The 26672-nt window shown below is 37.6% G+C and overlaps 1 long non-coding RNA gene and 1 pseudogene across 3 annotated transcripts in view; both read right to left on the bottom strand.

Moving 5' to 3' along the window:
• The window catches only part of LOC115899918, a 28815-nt gene extending 9373 nt beyond the window's left edge, over positions 1-19442 (bottom strand). Inside the window, exons 1-4 of one of the 2 annotated variants that reach the window (XR_004059510.1) lie at positions 19341-19442; positions 7059-7138; positions 3980-4102; positions 933-1009 (exon numbers count right to left, since the gene is read on the bottom strand). This is a non-coding gene — a long non-coding RNA (uncharacterized LOC115899918). Of the gene's footprint in view, positions 1-932; positions 1010-2417; positions 2616-3979; positions 4103-7058; positions 7139-19340 lie in introns of those variants that run through there. The other variant, XR_004059509.1, reaches the window with a different exon arrangement.
• Positions 2940-3592, bottom strand: LOC104680041 (annotated as a pseudogene). The gene has a single exon (XR_750393.2). The product of XR_750393.2 is annotated as a high mobility group protein B3 pseudogene (transcript).
• Positions 19443-26672: the final 7230 nt, after the last annotated feature.

Below are 26672 nucleotides of genomic sequence, written 5' to 3' on the forward strand. Positions count from 1 at the left end.
TTACCCATTTTATTTGAGAGTGTTTTTAAATCTTAAAGATGTTTTACTTAAGGATATGAATAATCACATCACAGAGAAAGATAATTAAATAGTCAAGTAACATGTCAAAAAATGTTCATTCTAAAGAATGTTCCAGGATATAAAACCCATCTTTTTGGTATTTGGTATGAGTGTGTTTGGGTTTATTCCTGATTACATATATTATTATTAAATTTTTATATTTTACTTAATCTAAAGGAAATTATATCCTGTTTAGTGAGCAGAAGCATCATTCAATTTTCATAAAACCCTAAAAGTTAAGAATAATAATATGACATTTCATTGACTTAGACCTGGAAAAGTCCATCAACTGGCTCAATTCACCCAGTCAGAAATGAAAAATGTCAGGTGTGAAACTGAGGGGTATGGTTCTATGCTGTTATTTGTTTAACCATTCCACTAATCCTAGTACCTCTTATTTCTTTATCTTTTACTTCCAGACTCATTAAGAAGATGATATAATGTTAATAGAAGCTCTGGTATTAAGAATATTAAGAAATTTTTATCTATTCCTACCTTTAAGTGAAACACAATGAACATATCAGTTTTAGTAATAACATTTGTTTTTAAATTGATAGAGTAGCTCTATAGCATAGTGATTAAAGAGAGTAGGACTAGAGCCAAGCCACCTAAAATGCAAATCCAAGGGATATGGTTTGGCTGTGTCCCCACCCAAATCTCACCTTGAATTGTAATAATCCCCACAGGTCAAGGGCAGGGCCAGGTGGAGATAATTGAATCATGGGGGCAGTTTTCCCCATAATGTTCTCCTGATAGTGAATAAGTCTCACAAGATCTGATGGTTTTATCAGTGGGAGTTCCCCTGCACAAGCTCTCTTGCCTGCCACAATAGGAGCAGATAGGAAGAAACAGGCTGTTACCCAGGCACTTACCCACCCTCCATCCATTGACAAGAATAAAGTTTTCATTTCCACATTGTGTGCTCTGGCCTGGGTTTTATTAGCTCCCCCTGTAAAATAAAGGGGATGAAGTAGATAATTTATGGATCTTTCTAAAACAACATGTAGATAGCAATTGATAAATGAAAGAGGCAGAAAAACTAGTCAGAAAGAAAAGAGTTTTCTAATCAAATACTGATTCCGAATCAACTGACTCCCCCTAAGAAAAAACAAATAATATTTGCTATTTTACACTGTATACAACATAAATTTCAAAGTAAAATCTTGAAAAATAAAGCCTTAAAATTTTAAAGGAAAATATTTTGTATTACCTTAGTATAGAAAAATAAATTTAAAAACAGGAATTAGAAAGTATAAAACTTAAAGAAAAATAGAATTAGAATTGACTGTCTTAAAATTACATCTATGAAATACTACAATATCAATATATAAACATTAAAGTACAATTAAAATATATAAATTGTTAATACATAAATTTACTAATAGTTATCCATAATATATACAAATTATATAGATACATACACAACAAAGTGAAAACAATGTCTGTGATGAGCAGAATATAAACATACTAGTATCAGTAAGTTAAAGACAAAAAAAAGAATGCAGAATGGGAGATTTTTGGTAGACTTTAAAAGACAACTAGAATTTTCCACATGAAAATTATTTTAGGTCAGGCACATTGGCTCATGCCTACAAATCCTAGCACTTTGGGAGGCTGAGGCAGGAGGATCGCTTGAGCACAGGAGTTTGAGACCAGCCTGGGCAACATGGTGAAACTCCATCTCTACAAGAAAAAAAAAAATAGCCAGGCATGGTAGTACACGCCCATAGTCCCGGCTGCTTGGGAAGCAGAGGTGAGAGGATCACCTGAGCCCAGAAGGTTGAGGCTGCAGTAAGCTATGATCATGCCACTGCACTCCAGCCTGGGCAATGGAGTGAGACCTTGTCTCAAAATTATACATATATTCTTTAAAATTCAAAGATGATAAGCAGTTACTCTGTTTAATTTCCTTCTGGGGTAAGAAAAACATGTTAGAACTAGATAGAGGTGGTTGTTGGACAATATTGTCAGTGTACTAAATGCCACTGAACTGTTAACTTTAAAATGATTAATTTTTGTTATATAACTTTTACTTTAATAAAATCAAAGACATTAGGTAAAAAGAATCTTGTTAATTTGATCACAGAACTTAAAATTAAGTTATTATGGTTCTCTTAAATTAAATTATATCATAAAAACAGAGAACAATTTGATATATTTAAATATAGAATGTGATTATTTTAATGTACTAAATATGGAACAAAAAGTTATGATTCTAAATTCCTGACAATATGAAGGACAAAAAAAAGTTAGAACACATCCTCTTTGCCAGATGTCTAGCACAGTAAGCCAAGGTGTTGCTTGAAACAATATTTTGCACACTGCAAAAAATGTTTTTGACTTTCACTGAGACTTACCAAACTGCCTCATTCATTCTCTGATGGCTGTATGTTCAAGGGGCAAAAATTATTCCCATTTTCTCTTCTTTTAATTCTTTCCCTTTCCTTTTAACATCAATTTACCAGTTTACAATTCCTAAGCCACAGATAACTACACGGATATTCCCATTATCTCATTTCCACTTCCTCCAGAGGACTAGCTGACACGGGAGTAAATCTGAGATCAGATTGTTCAGGATGAACTTCATTTAGAGAGTTGATCTGGGAGTGGAAAAACACGATGGTTAGAATATGCTCTCAAGGTGGCAGACTCCCTGGCTTTAAATCACAGCTGGTAATTGATGCGGACTCCCCACATCAACTATGTGACCTTGGAGAGGTGACTTAAATCCCATGCATATTAGTTGCCTGACTTGTAAAATAAAAATGACGATAGTAATAGTACCTACCTCCAAGGGTATTTGTTTTAAGAGTTAATATAGAACATTTAGAACAGTTTCTGTCACATGGTAAGAGCACAGTAAATTTTAGCTATTGTTTTTTTTTTTTTTTTGACAGATCAACAGTTTCTTTATTCATCCTCCTCCTCCTCCTCCTCCTCTTCTTCCTCCTCCTCTTCTTCATCTTCCTCTTCCACCTTTTTCCGGGCAACTTTAGCAGGACCCTTTGCACCATCAAACTTTCCTTTTGATTTATAGTCGGCAACATCCTTCTCATACTTCTCCTTCAGCTTTGCTGCCTTAGTGATGTAAGGCTGCTTTTCACTGTCATTTAAATTATTCCACATCTCACCCAGCTTTTTTGCCACGTCTCCAATAGAGATGCCGGGGTTTGTGGATTTGATCTTGGGACGGAATTCTGAACAGAACAGGAAGAATCCAGACGGTGGCCTTTTGGGAGCATTAGGATCCTTCTTCTTCTTGCCTCCCTTAGCTGGTCCATAATCCTTCATTTCCCGGTCATAGCGCACTTTATCTGCCTTTGCCATTTCATCAAATTTAGATTTCTCTTTCCCGGACATCGTCTTCCACCTCTCAGAGCACTTCTTGGAAAATTCTGCAAAGTTCACAGGGACCTCCAGGTTTTTCTTCTTATGTTCTTCTCTGCACGTCTGCACAAAGAAGGCATAAGCAGACATCTTGCCCTTTGGTTTCTTCGGGTCACCTTTAGCCATCCTGACTGTATTGTTCGCTAGTCTCAATTTTAGCTATTGTTATGATCATCATTAGTAGTACAGCTTGAAAGCAAAGTTTGTTTCTCATTAGGGCATCACATTCTGTTCATAAGGGGTCTAATGGTTTTTGAATTATGAATCAATGAGTATTAAGAGAAGAAACTGCAGCACTAGGAGTCACACACCAACACTCACTCTTTGACTATAAGTATTTGACAGTATACAACTGTGGGAGCTGATTAAAAATACATGCAAGGCTGCTGTCCTTGTGTCTGGTACTGAGGCTGAGCTCAGAAAGGGAAATGAAGCAACAATAATATGCTTGTTACATGCAGGGTGCGGGGGGTTAGACGGGGTCCTATGCACTGTTGCAACTTGCTCACATTGTCACTGGTAGCTGACTTACCTTGTTAGTGTGAGGCAGTAGACAGGCCAGTTGTTACTGAGGTTCCAACCAGATTCTTTTTTAGTTACTTTGATTTTTGTCACAAGTGCCATTTACAGCTCTGATGAAGGACTGCAGCATTTCCTGCAGGACAACCAAATCATTCAAGTTGGAGACTTGAACATATTGAAAGATCAATGTGAGTCTCAGTTCATCAGGGATCCAGACATTGATTATGGGTTTGTCCTCACTCTCACCACTGTTTACCCGTCTTACATATCTGACTGCCTTTTGACTCAGTAGACCTTTCAGAATTCATGCCAAACTCCTTTTGTTCCAAGTTTCTTCCAGTAACTTGGAACTCCTCAGTGAAGGGGTTTCTTAGAAATGTAGCCCCAGATTTGCTATTGAGAGAATACAAACCCATCACAGTCCACCCCTTTTTTAGCTGGCTTCCCATTACACCTCTTTGAGCCATACTGAATTTCTAAATAAAGACAGTAGCAAACCCATACTTTCACCTAACATAAGGCAATTATCCCTCACAAAACCAAAAACTTGCTAGCCCTCTCTCCAAAAGACTATATGAATTTTTTTCATCTATTTTGAACTGATGTTCATTTATCTTCTAGCTAAGTCACATTCCCCTTTTGATATTCTGAAATGTAAGTACTAAAATATGAAATTGACTGCTATTAATACACTGTATTATAGACAGTAAGGAATTGGGAGAAGTAACGATAAAAAAAAAATGCTACTATATACACAAATCTATTCATATCAAAGTAAGGAAGGTTTTGCATGACCAATGCAGTGTTCATTTCTACAACTGGTTGTGTCAACTTAATTAGGATTTATTACTACCTTTTTCTACCACCCATTCTATAACCCCTTTACCCTCAGCAAATACCTCAGCTGGTTATGGTTTCTTGTTGTATAGAATGTCCCACATTATCATTCTTGAAGGATCTGGACCATTATCAGGTCTGCTTACTTCAGGCCATTGTAATTTTTTTAATTGATTTTAACATTGGGATATGTGAGTAGTGGGAGGCATTCCACGGGATCTCCCTAGATTATTACAGAAACATTTTCCTCATGATTTTGTATTGTATTTTCTATATGTATTATATTAAATACATACATATGTATTTATATTTACATATATATCAAACAGGGTATTTAGTATAGATGTTTGACCTAATGCCATTGTGTGAGCTGTTTGTTTAGTCTCTGTGAAGCTGTTATATACAGCCTGAATTCCACAGACCAGTAAGTATAAAAGGGAAGATGGGTATGAAGTTGGTAAGAGCTAAGACAAACTGAAACTCACAACCACACCGTGGAACCCCTGAGGACAGAGAGGAACTCCCATCAGTCTTTACCACCTCTAAGCCTCCAACTTTGATGCTGGAAGTGTTCTGCAAGACATGCTGATGTCTTTCAACAAAGAGCTAAAAATGTGCCTCCCTGGAAGTCAGATAAGTCAAATGAGGTTTCAGATGAGCTACATTAACTAGGAATTATGCATAGAAGGCATTCTGAAAAACATACTTTTAGCCTACCTAAATTGGTGCAATAGGGTACCACAATATATTCCAAGTCAGGCAAACAAACAAACAAACACTCTGTATTAGAACGCAAGAGGTTTCTAATCTTCTAGAACTCATCCCCAGTGGTACTTTTGCTGTTTTGTTTTGTTTTTTTTCAAAATCAGAGATTAAGTTCTTACGTTAAAAATGAGAAACACTCTCCTAGAAGTTAATGTTCTACATTCTAGACTTGGTTTTGTAACTCAGTAAGTTTGTGACATTCAGGAATTTACTTTTCTAAACTAAGGCTTTGCCTCCCCACCTATAACTGGAACAAATAACCCAGCCTCTTCTTATTCACCTATTTGTTGATATAAACAAAGGAAATAATGGATGTTGAAATGTTCTGTAGCTTACAAAAAGTAATATACAGACTACTAACAGAATTATTGAATTTGTTTTTGCTTTTGTGAACAACAAAGACAAATGATGTCATCAACTACGGAGAATATAATTGATCTCGATGGCTTATGTGGCCTCAGCCCAGGTCCTTATGATAGTTTTTTCAACATTTCAACAAGCTGCCTGCTTTATGTGTGAGGCATTTTCCTTCCATGTGGCCAGCAGCAGGAAATGAAATCCATTACAGCACCATGTAGGTGGTTAATTTGTTTGAATTGTCATTTAGCTAGATCTTCAGTATCTTCCTAATGATCTCCCTGGTGCAATGCAGTGCGAATCTTCCATGTTACTTGTCATCAAAGCAGCTGTTTTCAAAGATGCTATTTGCTTTTATTTTATGGATTAGTATCCTTTTTTACTTTAATGACAAACACATTATTATATACAGGGTACTTGGCCAAGCACTGGAGATGAAGTTTGGGGAGGGGGTGATTTTTTTTTTTTTCTTCTTGAGATGGAGTCTCACTCTGTCACCCAGGCTGGAGTGCAATGGCATGATCTCAGCTCACTCTAACCTCCATCTCCCGGGTTCAAGCAATTCTCCTGCCTCAGCCTCCCAAGTAGCTGGGATTACAGGTGTATGTCACCATGTTCGGCTAATTTTTGTATTTTTTTTTTTTTTTTTTTTAGTGGAGATGGGGTTTCTCCATGTTGGCCACACTGATCTTGAACTCCTGACCTCAGGTAATCCACCTGCCTCGGCCTCCCAAAGTGCTGGGATTACAGGCGTGAGCCACTGCACCTGGCCACAAATCATTTTTCTACCTATAAAAATCTCCACCTACTCTAAAAGAAAGACCACAAATAAGATGAGAGAGAGAAATTTCTATTGGAGTCAAAAGAATGAGAGTTTGTTTCAACTGAGGACAATTAGAATAATATCTTGAAGATTCATTCAGACCAGGCCTCAAACAATACTCCAGATTTCCTTACTTAGAGAGGGGTGTGTGCTTTTCGGAGGTATGGCAGAGGGAAAACTAGAGAGAAATGATTACGTCTGTAAGAAAATGTTGTCATGAGCTTGGTGAGTATAAAGTTGAATAACATAAGAAAACGATTTGTCCATGTCCCAGATAGCAAAGGCCACCTCATCAGTTAGAACTTACCCCAGGAGCAAAAGTAAGCCATGTGAATGGGCTCGTGATATAATCAGAGAAGTGCTTAGAGGGTTGCTCTGTTTTTCCACCTATGAAAAAATAAATCTGGACTCAGAGTCGAAGTCTTGGAAAATACTTGGCTTGTTTTTGTATTAGTGTCTGTATGGGGAAAAGATTCAATGAGGATAGAGATTTGGTTGAAAAAAAGAAAGGATATGAAATGCAGACAAAAAAATAAATAAATAAATAAAGACATTGTATTGTATCAAATCTCTGTCACTTAAAATTATTACCTTCTCTCCTTTGAAGTAAGACATTCTTTCTTCACACACAAAAAGTTATGGTGACAGGATTATCTAACACAACAACATATTTTGAAATAACACTACTGGAAAAAATCTTATAGGCAATCATGAGAGAATAAGAATTCTTCAAATTCCCCTATGACTGTTCTCCCCATCATTTCAGCTCTAAAAGATTTGGAGGATCACTTTGGGATACAGAGGTAATAATTGAATGCAGCTGTGCTCAGGGAATGGCTTCAGATTCTCCATGGGTGAGATGGGCCGTCAGCTCACCTCTACAGTCAACAGTAAATCTGGTGGCTTAATTGAAAGTGGTATAATTCACATTCCTTTCCCAAAACACAACATACAAAGATGTACTCACTGATGCACATCATCAACTTTTCTAACATCAGGTGAACGCAGCACAGCTGGCCAAAGGCCAGCTCCCATTTTACCCCCATCACTTGCTTCTTCCATCACGTTTATCTTTTTAATTTTGCAAACATCCATGCTATATTAATTATGCATGCTTCCATAATTTTACACATGCCACATGCTTTTCTCTTTGCCTCGAGTACTGTAATCCTTCATTCACTCTGTCTGAACAGGGTGAATATTTTCTTACTCAGAAATTCAAGAAAAAATATCACTTTAATTTATCTCTCTAACACTAAAAGTTTTGAGAAATATTTAGTTATTCACTCTCTTATCTGTTAAAATTGTACCATGTGCATACCTCTAGTGTTACATTTAATCACACACTGAATTGTATCAGTTTATATATAGTATATCCCTCAGCATGTATATACTGTTACGTAGCCTGCATTTTATGCAATAACCTATATCTAGCCATATTTTATTGCCCTGTTCTTGATTATCCTTCCCCATAACTTTCTTACCTACTTCTAGCTTATATTATTGTAGAGTATATGGGGTTTTATAGATTACCTAAGTCATATTTGGTGCAAGATGAGGTATATACAAACGCATAAATGTGTGAATAAACAAAACAATAATCTCTCCTCGCTTACTGGCCTGTTCAATCCTTGAGGCATCCGTTGCCTTTGGGGTGACTTTTGATGTTTCTGAAGGTGGCAGAATAAATGGCATACAACAAGTGCTCACTGGAGTTTGGTTAAAGAGGCAAACGGTAACTTGTTGAGAGCTACTTCTTCATACTTTTAAACAAGGGAATTAGCATTTCCATCATAACTGATACTTTTGCTGAAAGAAAATGTGCATGCTTTAAAATGTGAATAAAAGGTTATTCTTGTTACGTGCATTAGTAAGATTTTTTTTTCAAGTGTCTTTCTCAGTGGCATCTACAGACCAACTTTAGGCCTTCTATATAACAAGTCTATTATAGATCTACATGCTAAAGACAAAGGGTAAAAAAAACTGTCAGAGTCATTTTGTGTTAATCTAAACTGACTGCCTCCTGCTTTAATCACTTACTCGCATCCTGCTAATCTCATGACTTCACCTTTTTGACACTAAAAGAGAAGGGAAAAAAACTAAATTTCTTGCATTGAAATACATAGAACACTGAAGTTAGATAAAGTGTAATTTTTTTTAACTGACTACTTGGCTTAACTAGGTTTTATTAGTTTTTTATAACTGGCTCCTTGTGCAAATGTATTTGATGGACTAAACAGTATATACCTGTACAAATGTGCATGGGAACTTTAAGAATGTTGGTAGATTAGATATTCATAATGGTTTAGTCACATTGTACATAGCTTTAAAATAAAATAACTTTAGTAATAACAGTTAAAATAAAGTAATTGTTTAATAGTCTAGTGAAGTTGGTAATCTACAAATGAACATGTAATAGATATGTAACAATGATATGATAAAGAATAAATTAATGCAAGGGAATGGAGTGAGCTGTTGTGCTGCTGTAGATTTGTTGGCCAAGAAAAAGAGATCTCCCTGAAGAGGTAACACAGGAGTAGGGGAACATCTGGGAGGCAGGCTTTCCTGGCAATGGAAAGGGCACTTTAACAATGCTGGACCAAAGATTCTCTGCAATCTATCTCAACTCAGTTGAATGGCAAAAATTGTCAAGAGTTGGTTGACAATACAGATAGCCTCCTCAACTTGTGAGAACCTCAATGCTCCTGAAAGAAATTCCTGCTTTTTACTAGTTTGTTGTAGCTGTTATTGTTTCTGTTAAATAAAAAGTCCCCAATGAGATGTGTGTTGAGATCAGTAACTTTATATTGTATGAGATTTGAAGATAGTAAATGCTTCTTTTTCGACATCTTGTTTACTTAGTCAGTTGGCATCATTTTCAATGAGAAAACAGACTAAAGTAAAAGTGTAAATAGAATGATATAACAAAGTATGAAAGAATCAAATGCAATATGATGAAAAATTTAGTGTTGGCCCCAAGCACTGATTACTGAAAGTTTTGAATGAGCAAGTGTTTAAATGAGAAGTGAAACCAGTGAGTGGAAGTCAGACTATGAGTTATATATATCAGAATCAAGCCCCTCTGCCTGCCTCCAGAGTCTGGCAAGCCTCATCTGTAACAACTGATTCTAAAGGGGTCAGTGCTGAAAAAGGATTTATTGTTTGTGATGATGACTGTGAGGTTAAAGTAAAAAAGAAATTCAAAGTTGCTTGCTTCATGGAAAAATATGCAGAATTGCAACTTAAAAAAAATACAACTGCCACCATATTAGGACAAACTGGAACCAAAATCATTTCAGAGATTGATGACATGTCATTACAAGCTTGAAATATCCATCTTATTCCTTTAAATTCATATTTGTATCAACCACTTAGGTCAGTGACATAATAAAATCTATTAACCTCAGTTATTTTGTCCTCTAAGTAACATTGGATAGTGCAAGAACAATTTTAAAATTGAATGGATTTCTTTCTGCACTATAAGATATGCTGTTTGACCTTTATGTTTTTCACAGAAATGCTTAGTTATTCTAAAAGTGGTTTGATACACTATTATATTGGCCATAAAATATTTCTTCCTGTAATCTCTCTTTTGTCCTTTATTTCATATTAGCATCTATTTTATTCTTTTAGTCCAATGCCTGAGATCATTTCAATGGAGAAAGACTTCTAGACCATTTGTAAATTGAAATATTACACCCAGGACAAATGCATTGATAAGAAAAACATTTAAAAGCTTGAAACATCTTTTTATTGATCTTTCCTAGGCTCCAGATACAGATATAAATAATAAGAGAGATAGGAAAGGAAAAAGATTTCGAGCCAGAGGGAAAACCTTGCTGAATGCCCGGTGAGTACAGAGGACAGTGAGAACAGAGTCCTGGCAGGCACAGCTCAGCTTCAAGGGAAGAGGAAGTGAGTGAGGAGGCCAGAGTAGGCAAGAGGCAGGCAGCAGGGGCTGCTGTCCTTTTGAACGCTGTGAGCCTTCTGTGTATGTCTTACCAACTTAATAATGCCACGATCAAATAAATTGACATGGTTTGGCTGTGTCCCCGCCCAAATCACATCTTGAATCGTACCTCCCACAATTCCCATATGTTGCAGGAGAAACCTGGTGGGAGGTGATTGAATCACGGGGGTGAGTCTTTCCCATGCTATTCTTATGATAGTGAATGAGTCTCATGAGATCTGATGTTTTTAAAAATGAGAGTTTTCCCTGCACAAGCTCTCTCTTTGCCTACTGCCATCCACGTAAGACATGATTTGCTCCTCCTTGCCTTCCGCCATGATTGTGAGGCCTCCCCAGCCATGTGGAACTGTAAGCCCATTAAACCTCTTTTTTTTTTTTTTTTCCAGTCTCAGGTATGTCTTTATCAGCAGCATGAAACCAGACTAATACAGTAAATTGGTGCCAGCACAGTGGGGCACTGCTGAGAAGATGCCTGAAAATGTGGAAGCAACTTTAGAACTGGGTAACAGGCAGAGGGTGGAACATTTTGGAGGGTTCAGAAGAAGACAGGAAAATGTGGGACAGTTTGGAACTCCTTGGAGACTTGAATGAGGTTTGACCAATATGCTGATAATGATACGAACAATAAGGTCCAGGCTGAGGTGGTCTCAGATGGAGATGAGGAACTTGTGGGGAACTGGAGCAAATGTGACTCTTGCTGTTTTAGCAAAGTGACTGGTGGCATTTTGCCCCTGCACTAGAGATTTGTGGAACTTTGAACTTGAGAGAGATGATTTAGGGTATGTGGTGGGAGAAATGTCTAATCTGCAAAGCATTCAAGACATGACTTGGGTGCTGTTAAAAGCATTCAGTTTTAAAAGGGAAACAGCATAAAAGTTTGGAAAATTTGCAGCCTGACAACGTGGTAGAAAAGAAAATCCTATTTTCTGAGGAGAAATTCAAGCCATTTTTCTGGCTGCAGAAATTCGCATAAGTAACGAGGAGCTAAATGTTAAACTCCAAAACAATGGGGAAAATGTCTCCAGGGCATGGCACCCCCTCCCATCATAGGCCTGGAGCCTTAGGAAGAAAAAATGGTTCTGTGGGCTAGGCCCAGGGTCCCTGTGCTGTGTGCAGTCTAGGGACTTGGTGCCTGCATCCCAGCTACTCTGTGCCTGCATCCCAGCTACTCCAGCTATGAGAAAAGTAGACCAAAGTGCAGCTCAGGCTATGGCTTCAAAGAGTGCAAGCCCCAAGCCTTGGCAGCTTCCACATGGTGTCAAGCCTGCCGGTGCACAGAAGTGAAGAATTGAGGTTTGGGAACCTTCTCCTAGATTTCAAAGGATCTATAGAAACCCTTGGATGTCCAGGAAGGAGTTTCCTGCAGGGGTGGGGCTCTCATGGAGAATCTCTGCTAGGCAGTGTGCAATGAAAATGTGGGATTGGAGCCCCCCATGCAGAATCCCTACTAGGGTACCGTCTAGTGGAGCTGTGAGAAGAGGGCCACCGTCCTCCAGACTCCAGAATGGTGGATCCACCAACAGCTTGCACCGTGCACCTGGAAAAGCCGCAGACACTCAATGCCATCCCATCAAAGCAGCTGGGGGGGAGCCTGTACCCTGCAAAGCAACAGGGGTGGAGCTGCCCAGGACCATGGGATCCCACCTCTTGCATTAGTGTGACCTGGATGTGAGACATGAAGTCAAAGGAGATCATTTTAGAGCTTTACGATTTGACTGCCCTGCTGGATTTCAGACTTGCATGGGGCCTGTAGTCCCTTTTTGTGGCCAATATCTCCCATTTGGAATGGCTTTATTTACCCAATGCCTGTACTGCCATTGTATCTAGGAAGTAACTAACTTGCTTTTAATTTTATGGGCTCATAGGCAGAAGGGACTTGCCTTATCTCAGATGAGACACTGAACTGTAGACTTTTGAGTTAATGCTGACATGAGTTAAGATTTTGGGGGACTGTTGGGAAGGCATGAATGGTTTTGAAATTTGAGGACATGAGATTTGGGAGGGGCCAGGGCCAGAATGATATGATTTGGCTGTGTCCCCGCCCATATTTCATCTTGAATTGTACCTCCCACAGTTCCCATATGTTGTGGGAGAAACCTGGTGGGAGGTGACTGAATTACAGGGGCAGGTCTTTCCTATGCTATTCTTGTGATAGTGAATGAGTCTCATGAGATCTGAGGTTTTTAAAAGTGAGAGTTTTCCCTGCACAAACTCTCCCTTTGCCTGCTGCCATCCGTGTAAGACATGACTTGCTCCTCCTTGCCTTCCGCCATGATTGTGAGGCCTCCCCAGTCATGTGGAATTGTAAGTCTGTTAAACTTCTTTTTCTCCCCAATCTTGGGTATGTCTTTGTCAGTAGTGTGAAAACAGACAAATACATAAGTGGATAATGGAAAATATGGTATATGTAAGATGTAATGTTACTCAGCCTCACAAAAGAAGGAGATTCGGCCATGTGCAACAACATGGATAGACCCTGAGGACATTATGCTAAGAAAAATAAGCTAAACTTTTTAAAAGTACAGTAAAATACTGTATGATCTTACTTACATGAGGAATCTAAAATAGTCAAACTCATAGAAGCAGAGACTGGAATAGTGATTGCCAGGGGCTGGGGGAAAGAGAAATATGGGCAGGTGACAGTTAAAGGGTACAAAGTTTCACTTATGCAAGATAAGTTCTGAAAATCTATTCTACAGCATAATGCCTGTAGCTAATGTTATGTTAATAATACACTTACAAGTTTCTGAAAAGGTAGATCTTATGTTAAGTGTTCTTACACACACACACACACACACACACACAAATAATAATAGAAAGGGTGAGAAGGAACTTTGGGAGATTATGGGTATGTCTAAGGCCTTGAGGGTGATGATGGTTTTACGTATGTATACACATCCCCAACCTCATTGAGTTGTATACATTAAAGATGTACAGCTTTTTACCTGTCAATCATACCTCAACAAAGTGGGTAAATAAATTATTTTTATTAAAAAATAATAGTCATGGCATCATATTACATCGAAATATCATTTTAAGTGTTTATTTTATGGGAAAATGAAGAATTTTTCTCTATCACCTCTGTACCTACACTAAAAGTTACTTCTAAAAGCAGGAGATTAAGTTATGGGTCTTGAAAGCTATCAAATGTTATAAGAAGGAGGGAAATCAGTTTCCAACTAGTTCAAGAAACAAATGCCAAAGCCCTGAACAAAGGCAAAGATGAAGGAAAAGAAAAAAAGTAAGACTGAAAAACCTTGGGTACATGTAGATAAAAAGTTTTAGAAAAAGCATCAGAAACTGAAGGTACTACTAGGAGCAGGAAGGTCACATGTATCATGAGCGTGGCCTGGTGAGCACATATCTCATCAAAACCTTCAGCTGATGGTTCCATTCAGAGACAGGGCAAAAGAAGGCAGAAAACTAAGGTTTATTTAAAAACTCCCAATTTTTATAATGTTGACATTTAATTCAAATCAATTTAAAATATTAGGTAGCCAAACCGAAATGGACCTGATGGTCACATCTGACTATGTGTTTGACTTCTGAGTTAAAGTCATATGAAAACAACTGAATTGCAAAGCTCTGCATAACTGTGAACTGACAGCTAACATGAGCTGTGCAGGTTAACATAAAGATAACTCAGGAAAATTCTTGAAAAAATTCCAGCATTTGGACTGACTGGCAGATAAAATTGTGTCCAATTAATTGCGTGCATCAGATTAAGTCAATTCATAACACTTATTTTGAAGGACTTTTTTATACGTGGAAAGATGTTCATAGTGGTTTTATACATATGAACACAGAAATAAATTATATCATTATTTATGTGCAAATACAGCCAGCATTAAAGCTCATAATAGAACTAAATCATGTGTATATATGTGTGTGTATGTGTGTGTGTAGTGTATCTGTTATTAGGACCATTGAATCAAAAGTTAGAATGCCTGTAATGGAGTAACAATTACACATTTAACGACCATGGAATCCAAGTTATTTCACTTTTTAAATCATTACTGCAGTAAGGATCCAGTTGTACTACTGATTAAAGTGTTTCATCAAATATCATAATGTTCTAAATAAGCCTCAACATTTAGAAAAGTCACTCTTTTATTATTCAAATAATTTATTCTTGAAAAAAGTGGAAATATAAGACCTATAATAGCTGTCAAAACTAATCAGCCTTATAGCAACAAACCATAGCAGATAGGACATTGCTATACAACCTAACCTTACCAACTTGATGTGAAAGTTAACTGGCTGTGTTTACTCACAATATATATCAGTATCATTTGCTTACTGAAAGAAAGCAACTGAAAGAATTCACTGATGGGGCTTGGAACAGTTTTGTCTTACGTGATTCCGAAAGAACATCCTGCAAATCAGCTATCCTTTATGTGGGATTCTTAAATATAAAATACAGCCTGCAGTGATGCGATATTACATAATTATCCCAGTTGAATAACCTCCTTCTAAAAGCACAGCTTTAAGGGGAAACTCAGCATGAATTTATATGCTACTCATTATTCAGTGGTGTCAACTCTATTTTCTGCCATCTCCAGAATATAGTCACAACAGAGAGAAAGCTCCATTAGCCTTGGGCGTCATGGGAACTTGTCCCTCCACCTCTCACAATTCATTGGGTGGGACACCATAATAACACTTAAAATTTTATCCACAGCTGTATAACTCACCATTATTGATATAGGATCAGACCCCTGTATTTGCAAATTTCATGCTTTCACAACAACAAGGATTAAAACGGAATTACCAGTTGGGCAATGTCAAGAAAACTGGATATTTAATTCCATTAAGACTATCTTTAAACTGTCATGTGAGCTTGGACAATCTAACTCCTCACTTTAGTTTCCTTATCTATAAAATTAGAAAGTTAGACTAGCTGATCTCTAAGTCTCTATCAAATTATAACATCCTACTATTTATGTGGTTTATTAAATAATTCCATTTGGAATTGAAGAACAAAAGTTGATATCAAGTGTGTGTCAGAGTTAGGTACATGGCAAAGATCCTTGCAATGCCCACATAGAAGTGGATAAACTTTGACTGGCTTAACAATACCAAAAACTGCAGAGTCAGGTAATAACTTACGACAATCAACTGAAGTGATGTGATTTTTTATTTAATGTGGAACTTCTTCATACATAATGTCTTAGAGGAAGGCATTGTTTAAAAATAACAAACACCCAGCCAGGCACAATGGCTCATGCCTGTAATCCCAGCACTTTGGGCTAGGCGTGGTGACGGCCACCTGTAATCCCAGCTACTTTGGGAGACTGAGGCCAGAGAATCACTTGAACCCGGGAGGCAGAGGTCGCAGTGAGCCGACATCGTGCCACTGCACTCCAGCCTGGATGACAAGAGCGAAACTCTTGTCTCAAAAAAACAAAACAAAACAAGCAAACAAAAAACCATGTCATTTGTTTATGTATGTATTTCCATATGGAGAATAGACAGCTTGTCAAACAACTTCATAATACATTATTACTCTATAAAACTAAAATGTATAGCCACATTGTTCTATACCTTTCAAAAATAGTTAAGAAATTAAGTTTAAAATCTTTCCTATGAGATGGTTAAGATTGCTTATAAGCTACAATTATTGATTGAATATATTTTACCTTTTTTAAAGAGTCTGATAGTAGGAGGAGTATGAAATGTAAGACAAGTCCTGTCCCCTTCACGTACCTGGGAAGATACAGCATTGCACATGCAAGTGTACTCACACACATATACATTTACACACACACACTGAACTACAAAGTGCTCAGCTGTATGAAATTATCCATGTAGTAAGAAGTTAGAAGAGGAAATTATTGAAAGATAGTCACCAAGGAAATCTCCTTTGAAACTGGTAGGACTTGAACTAGAACATGAAAGATGGCTAGGATTTGGAAAGGCAGAAAAGAGAGTGGAAGGAAATTCTCAGGAAATACAAGGAGGCTATGCTTTGAACATCTGGGGACCACCCCTCACAAGGAGTTAGAAAGACAGGAACCATCAGGAAAATTGTTTCTAAAGTTTTAAAGATAAAATATAGTAGTGCCATGAAAGATGAACTAACCCCAAAAAACAGGTAGGGGCCAGGAGATCAGTTAGGAGGCTCTTAAAAAAATTGCAGCACAAAGTGAAGAGGGTCCAAAATGAGTCGAGAGAAAATTGGTAAAACATACCATTTAAATGCAGAATTGCTACACGGAGTAAAGGAGCAGTTTACATACAAAGGTACATACCTATGTTCCAAGGCATGTGCCTCATGACTGAGGGAAAAGAAGCATTATAAAGAGAAATAAAGTCTTTAGGAAAAAGAACCAAATTGGGATAGATGTTGAGATAGAAGAAAGTAAAGAATTATAAGCTAGAAGTTTGAATCTTAATGCAGCAAATATAGAAATGGGGTATAGAACTAAATTTGGATATGATGAATGTATTTGGAAACTATCAATGTGGAACCATGAAAGTAGATATATTCTGTCTGAAAATAAATATAATGGTGGTTTGTAATACTTTTAAAGTTGCAGACATTTGGAGAATACAACAAAAATTATAAATCTTCTCCCAAAGTAAAATAAATGTTTATACTGACATTTACATAATTTTGTACATATTTTCAGAAAGTATGTGGGCCCCATTTACCTTACCTAAATCCCAGGATGGCAAGACTTATTTTGAATAACCAAACGCATGAGGAAATGACAATTGAAAAAAAGATAATATCTACTATGTATTTGGTATTTATTATATGTCAGATTTGTTTTAATATCTTACACATTCCATTTTTATAAAGTTTATTTTGATGTCCAAAATAATCAATGAGGTAGGAATTTTTTTCTTCTTTTGCCGAAAAAATTCACAAATAGCAGAAAGAAAATAGTGAATTGATTGCTCCTATGTCTTGCCTTTAAACATGTTCAGCCTTGCTAGAAAGAAATTATTATGATATACCTTAAAATGGTAAGAAAGGTTTTATTCAAGACTATTGCGATAGAGAAGAGACTATTGAAACACAGCAAAGAGATTGAACTCAACTCCAAATACAGCAAACACCACTGGGATTTATAGCCCACAAGCATAATGAAAAGTCAAGGATAAAAAATTACTAAGAAAAACTTGATCAAATATCAAGGGCAGGGGGGATTCTTGTTAAGGCAGGACAACGTAATCAAATATCTAGAGTGGGAGGAGTCTTAATAACAAGACTCTTCGCTAAAACTGGGTACAGCAGGTCAACGGCAGGTCCCAAATATGAGGCATAGTCAAAAAGAGATGGCTCAGAGAAGCTTGACTAAAGTTTGGAGGAAGCCTTTGTTACCCTCTTTACTTTGCACTCATCTCTTAAAAATATTTATTGAGTTCTAATTATATGACAAGCACTGTGTTCAGTATCCTGAGATCAATTATATAGGTCTGTCCCTGTACTTTTGGAGCTTGGATAATTGCTACTCCTTCTTTATGTTTCAGCTCAGAGGTCTACTCCCTTGTGAAGACCTCCCTGAGTTCACCTCACCTTGATCTGTGTCTACCATCATAGGCTTACCTCTATAGGCTGTAACCTCCTATTTATATGTCTATGTAACCTTTTATACCACAAGTTCTATGAGATTATGGGCTATGACATCCTTGTTCACTCATCCCCAGTAAACTAGCACTAAAACTGCCCAAGTAGTAGCTCAGTAAATATTTGACAAAATTTGTAGAATAGAGATAATAAAGTCAGAAGCCAACAAGTGATGCCAAATGCTAGTCAAGAAAGAAGCCAAGGATGTATCGTTTCTTAGATAAAAGAAATTTAGAAAAACTCAAATGAGTAAGGAACTGAAAAGATGCTATCAAAAGGAGGACTCTAAGAACCTTTTGAGCTACCCAAGATCTGATGTTCTCAGCGGGCCAAACAGCTAAGAGCATGAGATTTCAGATACAATTCATTAGAGCACAGAATATGGACTCGGTCCCGCGGCAAATGACTCTTGACCCTGGAAGAAACTATAATACTTCTAGCTGATAGAAGCTCCCATAGGTCAGTTTAAGTCATGGTTTAGCACATTTCTTTCTGTGGACCCCATTTTCACCATTAGTGAAATCTGGGGGCCGGGGGACAAAGAGTGGGATGTCTGAATACACAGGGAAATACATATGAGTGATAATTCTAAGCGGCGGTGACTCCATGGCCTACAAGTGTGTTTTTGAGACAGTAGATGCTTATCAAAGAAGTTCATTAAAGAGACAATGACATACGGGTCATGGTAAACAGGCCATCTAATTAATGGTATATCATATTTCTCTTTGTTCAGTCAATTCCAGGCACAACTATTATTTCTTATTTGTAACTGAATATCAAATTATAAAAGAACTTTGAATCAGACAGTAAGAATAGTTTTTTTACTGAACAGCAGTGGACCCTGAAGATCAGACTGGACTCTGAAGATGAACTGCCTGGACTTGAGTCTGAGCTCTGTCATCTGTTAGTTAAGTGGCTATAGGCAAGTACTTAAACTTTCTATACTCTAATTTCCTCATGAGATAAATGGGAATGACAGTACCCTCCTCATGCAGTTTTTATAAATATCACACAAACACATTCCTGTGAAGGGCAAGTGTTACCTGGGACATAATAAAAGTTCCACAATTGCAGGCCAAGCGTAGTGGCTCAGCACTTTGGGAGTCCGAGGCAGGTGGATCACGAGGTCAAAAGTATGAGATCAGCCTGGCCAATATGGTGAAACCTCTTCTCTACTAAAAAAAAAAAAGCAAAAATTAGCCAGGTATGGTGGCATGTCCCTGTAGTCCCAGCTACTCTGGAGACTGAGGCAGGAGAATTGCTGGAACCTGTGGGGGTGATGCGGGGGAAGTTCCACAATTGCTTGACATTACTAAAGAGGAAGAAAACCCAAATGGTTGCCTAATAAGTGTCACACACAATGTCAGGCATTTTTACGTAAATTATATTGTTTGATTCCAGCTAGTACAAAAACTATAGATCAGAAGTCTTAACAGTCAAGCCTTTCTTCATATCTCTGTGTCCGAGTATATCAATGAATCCAGTCATCTGAATATGTGGGACTGTACTTGGTATCACCCCAATTCTGGGTTTCATATGAATCTTATGATTCATACTATGAGAAAAGGACCAGGTTAAAAACAAAAGATATTAAGAAGTCTGCTCATCACAAATCTGTATGGTTTTTGCCATGTTTTATCTCTAAATTCAATACCATGGGTGACTTTTTTATGCCTAATTAACCTAGTTGAAATGACAACTCTGTACGCAATCATATTATGAAGATCAAGAACATGCTTTTATTCCACTTAGTATCTCTGAGAGACCAGAATGATATCTCAATGTTAAACAGTTTTAATGTTTGCTATTAATAATTCTGATTCCCGATGGATTTCCTATTTAGTCTAAGTTCATAAACAACTTACGACATATTTCTAACCCATCTATTCAGCACAAATAACACAAATTTAATCTTGTTAACCCATGTCTGCATAATGACTTTAACTTTTTAAGAATAATGACACGATAATTTATACCCCTACAAATAAAACCATCTTGAGTGGTATAAAAAATAAAGTAGGCCGGGCGCGGTGGCTCAAGCCTGTAATCCCAGCACTTTGGGAGGCCGAGACGGGCGGATCACGAGGTCAGGAGATGGAGACCATCCTGGCTAACACGGTGAAACCCTGTCTCTATTAAAAATACAAAAAAAACTAGCCAGGCGTGGTGGCGGGCGCCTGTAGTCCCAGCTACTCGGGAGGCTGAGGCAGGAGAACGACGTGAACCCGGGAGGCTGCGCTTGCAGTGAGCCGAGATCTCACCACTGCACTCCAGCCTGGGCGACAGAGCGAGACTCCGTCTCAAAAAATAAAAATAAAAAAAATAAAGTAAGGCTGGATCAGGATGGAAATTTTTTTCGACTTTTCTCCCATGTCTGATTTCCTCCCAAATGATCATTTCATGTTAAGGATTGTTCATCAAATCTCAAACGAACAGTTTTAAGTACCAGTATCAAGCACCTGCACACTCGAGAGCAATGATCACAGGGGAAAAAATGATTGAACAACATCAGTGTTATTTATCATCACTCCTAGGGTACTGAATATAACGTTCCTTTATTTTATTTTATTTATTTTTTTATTTTTTTGAGACGGAGTCTCGCTCTGTTGCCCGGGCTGGAGTGCAGTGGCCGGATCTCAGCTCACTGCAAGCTCCGCCTCCTGGGTTCAGCCATTCTCCTGCCTCAGCCTCCCGAGTAGCTGGGACTACAGGCGCCCGCCACCTCGCCCGGCTAGTTTTTGTATTTTTAGTAGAGACGGGGTTTCACCGTGTTAGCCAGGATGGTCTCGATCTCCTGACCTCGTGATCCGCCCGTCTCGGCCTCCCAAAGTGCTGGGATTACAGGCTTGAGCCACCGCGCCCGGCCGTTCCTTTATTTTTTGACATTTGTATCGCACATTTAAGCTTACAACAAAGTGATGATATATATTATGTCCTCACACAACCCTATACACAGTTGCCATTTTCCCCCCATTTGATATGCCACGAAACTGAGATGCACAAAAGTGTGTCAATAACGGAACAAGGGCCAAAACTTCCGAGTTCCCTCCCATCTCACCACCATCCCCACTGCCGGATCATGTTCTCCTCATTCAAATACCACTTTCTTTACACGAGTCTACAGTGACTTTATACTTATTTTCTGGCTTTTCAGTGAGAATATCTGTAGCCGCGTATTCACAGTGCAGACCTGTAAGGGATCGCTGAACTCAAGTGCACTGACTTTCAACAAAATCATAGGATCCTCTCTTCACAGGTATTTATTTTTGAAAACCACTTATTTCAGAAAAAAAAAAATAAATCCATTTTATCGCTTCACTTTTAAACTAAAGAGGAAACAACTGCCCTTGTTTGCATTGATACTGCAGGATTTGTAGCCTGATGAGCTACATACAGGTTGTTAAATTTCAGTAATTTGACAATGGAATAGTATGTGCACCTGGCTCTTAAACAGCTTTAAAGGCTTAGACTTCCTCTGAAATTATCTCTTCAGCCAGGACAGAAGAAATTTTTTAAAAAATCTGAAATCTCTCCAGGTAAGGAATTCCAAACTTTACTGCACATTAGAATTGTCTGGGGAGGTTTTGAAACGTGCCTAACCCAGGTTCCTCCCCTAGGGAGTCTTCTTTAATTGATCTGCCATGCTGTCTGAGCAGGTGTATTTTTAAACCCCCCCCTGAGTGATTTGAATATGCATTCAGGGTTGGGAAACACCAACTTAAGACATAACCCAGAGCAGTGCTCTCAGCACTGGCCATGCATGGGAATTTTGGGCGGGGGGGGGGGGTGGGGGGAGGAGAACTTTTTAAAATACTGATACCAATACCCGATTAAATCCGAATCTAAACATCTGAATAGGCTCCAGTGTTGGTGACTTTTAAAGCTCTATAAGTGATTCTGACATGCAGTCAAGTTTGGAAATCATTTATCTAAAAACAAGTACAATTTCGTATGTCGTCTACAAGTGAGCAAAACCAAACAAGCAAACAACAACAAAAAACAACTAGAATCTGAAAACTTGCTAGAATTGAAGAGTTTCAGACTCCCCTCCAGAGGTACTGAGTCAGAATCTGCCTTTTACCAAGGATTCCAGGTACTGAGTATGCACAATAAAGTAGGAGAAGCTCTATTCTCGACTGCTTTTCTAAAGACCTGAGGATAGTGTTAACTTCCATTTCTTCTTCTCCCATTTCTTCTTCTCATTTGATGCTTCTTTCAAGTTTGGGTGAGTATGTTCTACTGATAGGGACCATTGGGATAAATTGCTACCATGTATTCCTAATGGCCACACAGCACAAACATGATTAATTATAGCTAATTATCACTAATTAGCTATCTACTAAGCTAACTGCTGAGCCTGGAATTCAAGACCCTTCAGAATCTAAACAGATTTATTTCTTGCCTTTTCCCATTTATTCCTGCCCTACACTCTACCCAAATATAGAGTGCTCTGTTCCACGTATGATCCACACCTTCTAGCCTCTTTACCTCTATATCCATCTCTTCCTAACATGCTTTCCTTCCATGTTCAAGTACATCGGCTAACATTCAGTTAATGCTATTGTACTGTGAAGATTTCTAATTCCACCCCATATCCAGCTGGTAATAATTTGTCCCAGCACAGAATACTCATGGCATCCTATCTGTATCTCTCTTCCAGCCCATTTAACAATCTTCTTCATGTTTTCTAAACTTATTTTATATCCTCTATCAGATGATATGTTAGAAAAGGATTCATGCTGATACAGTGAGATTTGGGAGGTGTGTCCCCACCCAAATCTCATATTGAAATCTAATCCCCAGTGTTGGAGGTGGGGCTTAGTGGGAGGTGATTGGATCATGGGGGTGGATTTCCCATAAATGGTTTAGCACCATCCACCTTACAACTGTCCTCATGTGAGTGAGTGAGTGAGTTCTCTTGAGAACTGGTCATTTAAAAGTGTGTAGCATCTCCCTTCTCTCTCTCTTGCTCCTGCTCTGGCCAAATGACATGCCAGCTCCCCACTTCACTTTCCATGATGATTGTAAGTTTCCTAAGGCCTTCACAGAAGTTGAGCAGATGCCCCACCATTATTCCTGTACAGCCTGCAGATTCATGAGCCAATTAAACCTCTTTACTTTGTAAATTACCCAGTCTCAGGTATTTCTTAATAGCAATGCAAGAATGGACTAATATACATGTGTAATTCACTTCTGTAATATTCACACAAGCCTTATCAGAGCTGTGTGTATAGTATGTAATTTTTTTGTCTTTCTTCTCACAATTTCTTATGCTTAACCAGTTCAAGTCAGTATTCTTAGTATAGTCAGTATGTTTATACTCTGTTTGCTTTCAATAGATTTAGATCAGATTTTCACAAACAGTAGTCTTCGCAGAATGTGAATTATGAATCTCTAAAGAAGATATTGTATGGAGAAGTTTGGAAACTTTACATGCCCAAGTAGCTTTTTAAAAGAGCTTCTTACAGGTGTCATTTGCTCTGCATGTCACACTTTGGGATATTTTTAATAATAGGGAGTGATAAGTCATTCAAGATAAATTTAGGACAATTCAGGCTTTCGGTGCCTACCTAGATAAATCATCAACATTTCTTCCTTTTCAATGGGAACACAAGAATCCTAGCCAAAAGAGACAGAACACCACAATGGTATTATTCTCTGGCTGGATAGGTGAAAATCTAGAACCAAACATCATCATAAAAAGAAAAAAAATAATAAAAAACACTGTTCTGTTATTGCTAAGGAAACTCCTGTTTTATAGGTTGACTAACTAGGGATCTTTAACATACTGTCAGTTATGTCTGAGAAATAAGGAAGCACCTATTAAGTTCAAACTAGTCTAGGAAAACTTGCTTTAGTGATGGTCTTGGATGTAGTGTATTCTATTCTACTTCCTTGAAAAATATGAAATAAAATGGGGTGAGCAAGTAGAAAAGTACTTTTATTATTTCCTAAAGTCTTAGAAGCATTTATAATTTTGAGAAACAACAAAGAAATCCACAGAATCCACTATAACAGATGGTTCTAATTAGCATGTTAGAATTCATTGAAAACTATGTCAAAGTTGATTGGCTATTTGTGAAAATATTTCTGACCGATTGTTCTTAAACTATTTCCATAAATATATTGGGACATCTTATATCACTTTATTAATGTTGAGAAATCCAAAAGAATAAGACATGGTCATGTAGACACTATTTTCTTATTATATTCCAGCAATGTTGGTTTTCTGTCAAAGTCAATGATAAAGCATCCCTCTATTTCCTACTGGATGACTTTAGAATGGAATGGAGGAGAAAAGTAATATTTATGGCCAAAGACTTAAAAGAAGATGGCAGGTGTATTTATTTCATGCATTTCTGACATGTATTTATCAACATTTATCTGACATGTTGACTCCATATTCCAATCTCTATGGCTACATCTTTCATTTTCTGCTTCCTACCAAAGGACAAAAATATATTTCTAGAGTATTTCTTATTAATGGTTCCAGAAATCTATGGACTAGAATTTTAGGATCCTTGGTACAGAAAAGTTTCATAATGACTTACTTTATGTTTTTTCAAATGTTGTTTAAATATTGGTTACAGTGATTGAACAATCTCACCTTCAACACAACTTTCCCCAGCCATAAGTTTTATATTTAAATTGTTTTAAATTTTCATAAATGTCTTTGCCAATTAAATTGTCAGATAATTTGACAACACTTTTGCTATCATTTAGACCTGTGATTTCTCAATGTAGCTATATGCTGAAATTACCTGGACACTTATAAAAATATTGATGTCTGGGACCCACTTTCAGAGATGCATATGTAATTCATCTTGTATGTGGCCTGGGGATCAGCATTTTTTAAATCTTTCTACATAATTCTAAGATGCAGACAAGGTTGAAAAACAAATATTTTGACCAAATTTTTCAACAATGGGTTTTAATAACCCTGGTAAACTTAGATGTACTAATGGCATGAATCCTAGTCTCCACTTTTCCATTTTATTTCAGATTTTTCTTGTTGGAAACTCTCCAAGTTCATGAAATCCTTCTGAAAATGAGACTTTAAATCTGGACACAGATGACCTATTTCATGAGGCATTGATAAATAATAGTAAATGACCTGCAAAAGCCCTTTCCAGGAAGAGAAGGAAACGGAAATGCCCAGTCACCACCATCCAGAGATACTAGTCCCGTTACCTCTCATAGCCATCTAAATGTTGACCATTTGTTCCCATCCACTATGAATATAGCTACACTTTTCCTTCATTATTTTTAGACACTCCAACTCTTCTTTTAATATACTAAGATTGAATACACATTTTCTACTTTCTTGCTTTTTATATTTCTATGGAAGTCATAACAAACGATTTTAGATAGCTAAGTGATAACTATCTAAAGGCATGAATTTGCAAATCAAATTATAAAACCTGTTTAGAAGTCTAATGCATAAAAACTAATGTATAAAAATGTAAATTAAGGCAAAAATCAATTAGCTCAATGTGACATTCATGTGGCTTCTCTTTCTGGACTCCATGTTCTCGCCAGTGAAACACTGACTACATTATATGCAACAAGGAAAATAGCCAAGGGGGATGGCCCTATAAGATATAGTTACAGCTGCCAGAAAATAACTCTCAATTGTTGAAAAACAGCTCAAAAGGTGAAAAAAAAAACATTTATCTTGGATAGGCTCAATACCAAAAAGGGGACATAATTATGAGCTATAGTATTTACTGGTACATAGATATATTCTCCACTCACATGCTTAATTATTCCCTCTTTCAAACTGTAGAGATGTTCTTTTGAACTGTCCTCAGCCTATTTGTTATGCCCAAGCCCAAAGTCTTTTGGTAGGGAACAGCAGTTGCTAAAGAAGTTAGAGTTTGGTTAGCTCTCATCAACAACCTTGTTACCAAGTCATAAAGAGAGCAAATCTCAGACAAATTTGCCTACACAGTGACATTTATTAATTAAACATTTATTAGCAAGTTAGCACATATAAATTATGCAATCTGTATTAGGGCTTTAAAAAATACAGACTTCTCATTCTTCCAGCGATTAAAATGCCATAGCATAAGAACAATTCACTGGATATAGCCATATCAAGATTCCAGAAGCAGGACTCTGTTGCCCTTAGAGTTGTTACCCCTACAGTTTTCATGGGGCTTGCAGAAATCAGAGTTTCCAGCTAACTAATAGATCTTTGGGGGTTTCTTTGATTAAGAATGGTGGCCTTGGGCTGGGCGCAGTGGCTCACATCTGTTATCTCAGTACTTTGGGAGGCCAAGGAGGGTTGATCGTCTGAGCTCAGGGGTTTGAGACCAGCCTGCCAACAGGCAGTGAAACACGGTCTCTACTAAAAATACAAAAATTAGCTGGGA

This window comes from Rhinopithecus roxellana, chromosome 1, assembly GCF_007565055.1.
Source record: "Rhinopithecus roxellana isolate Shanxi Qingling chromosome 1, ASM756505v1, whole genome shotgun sequence".
In the NCBI taxonomy this organism is placed as follows: Eukaryota; Metazoa; Chordata; class Mammalia; order Primates; family Cercopithecidae; genus Rhinopithecus; species Rhinopithecus roxellana.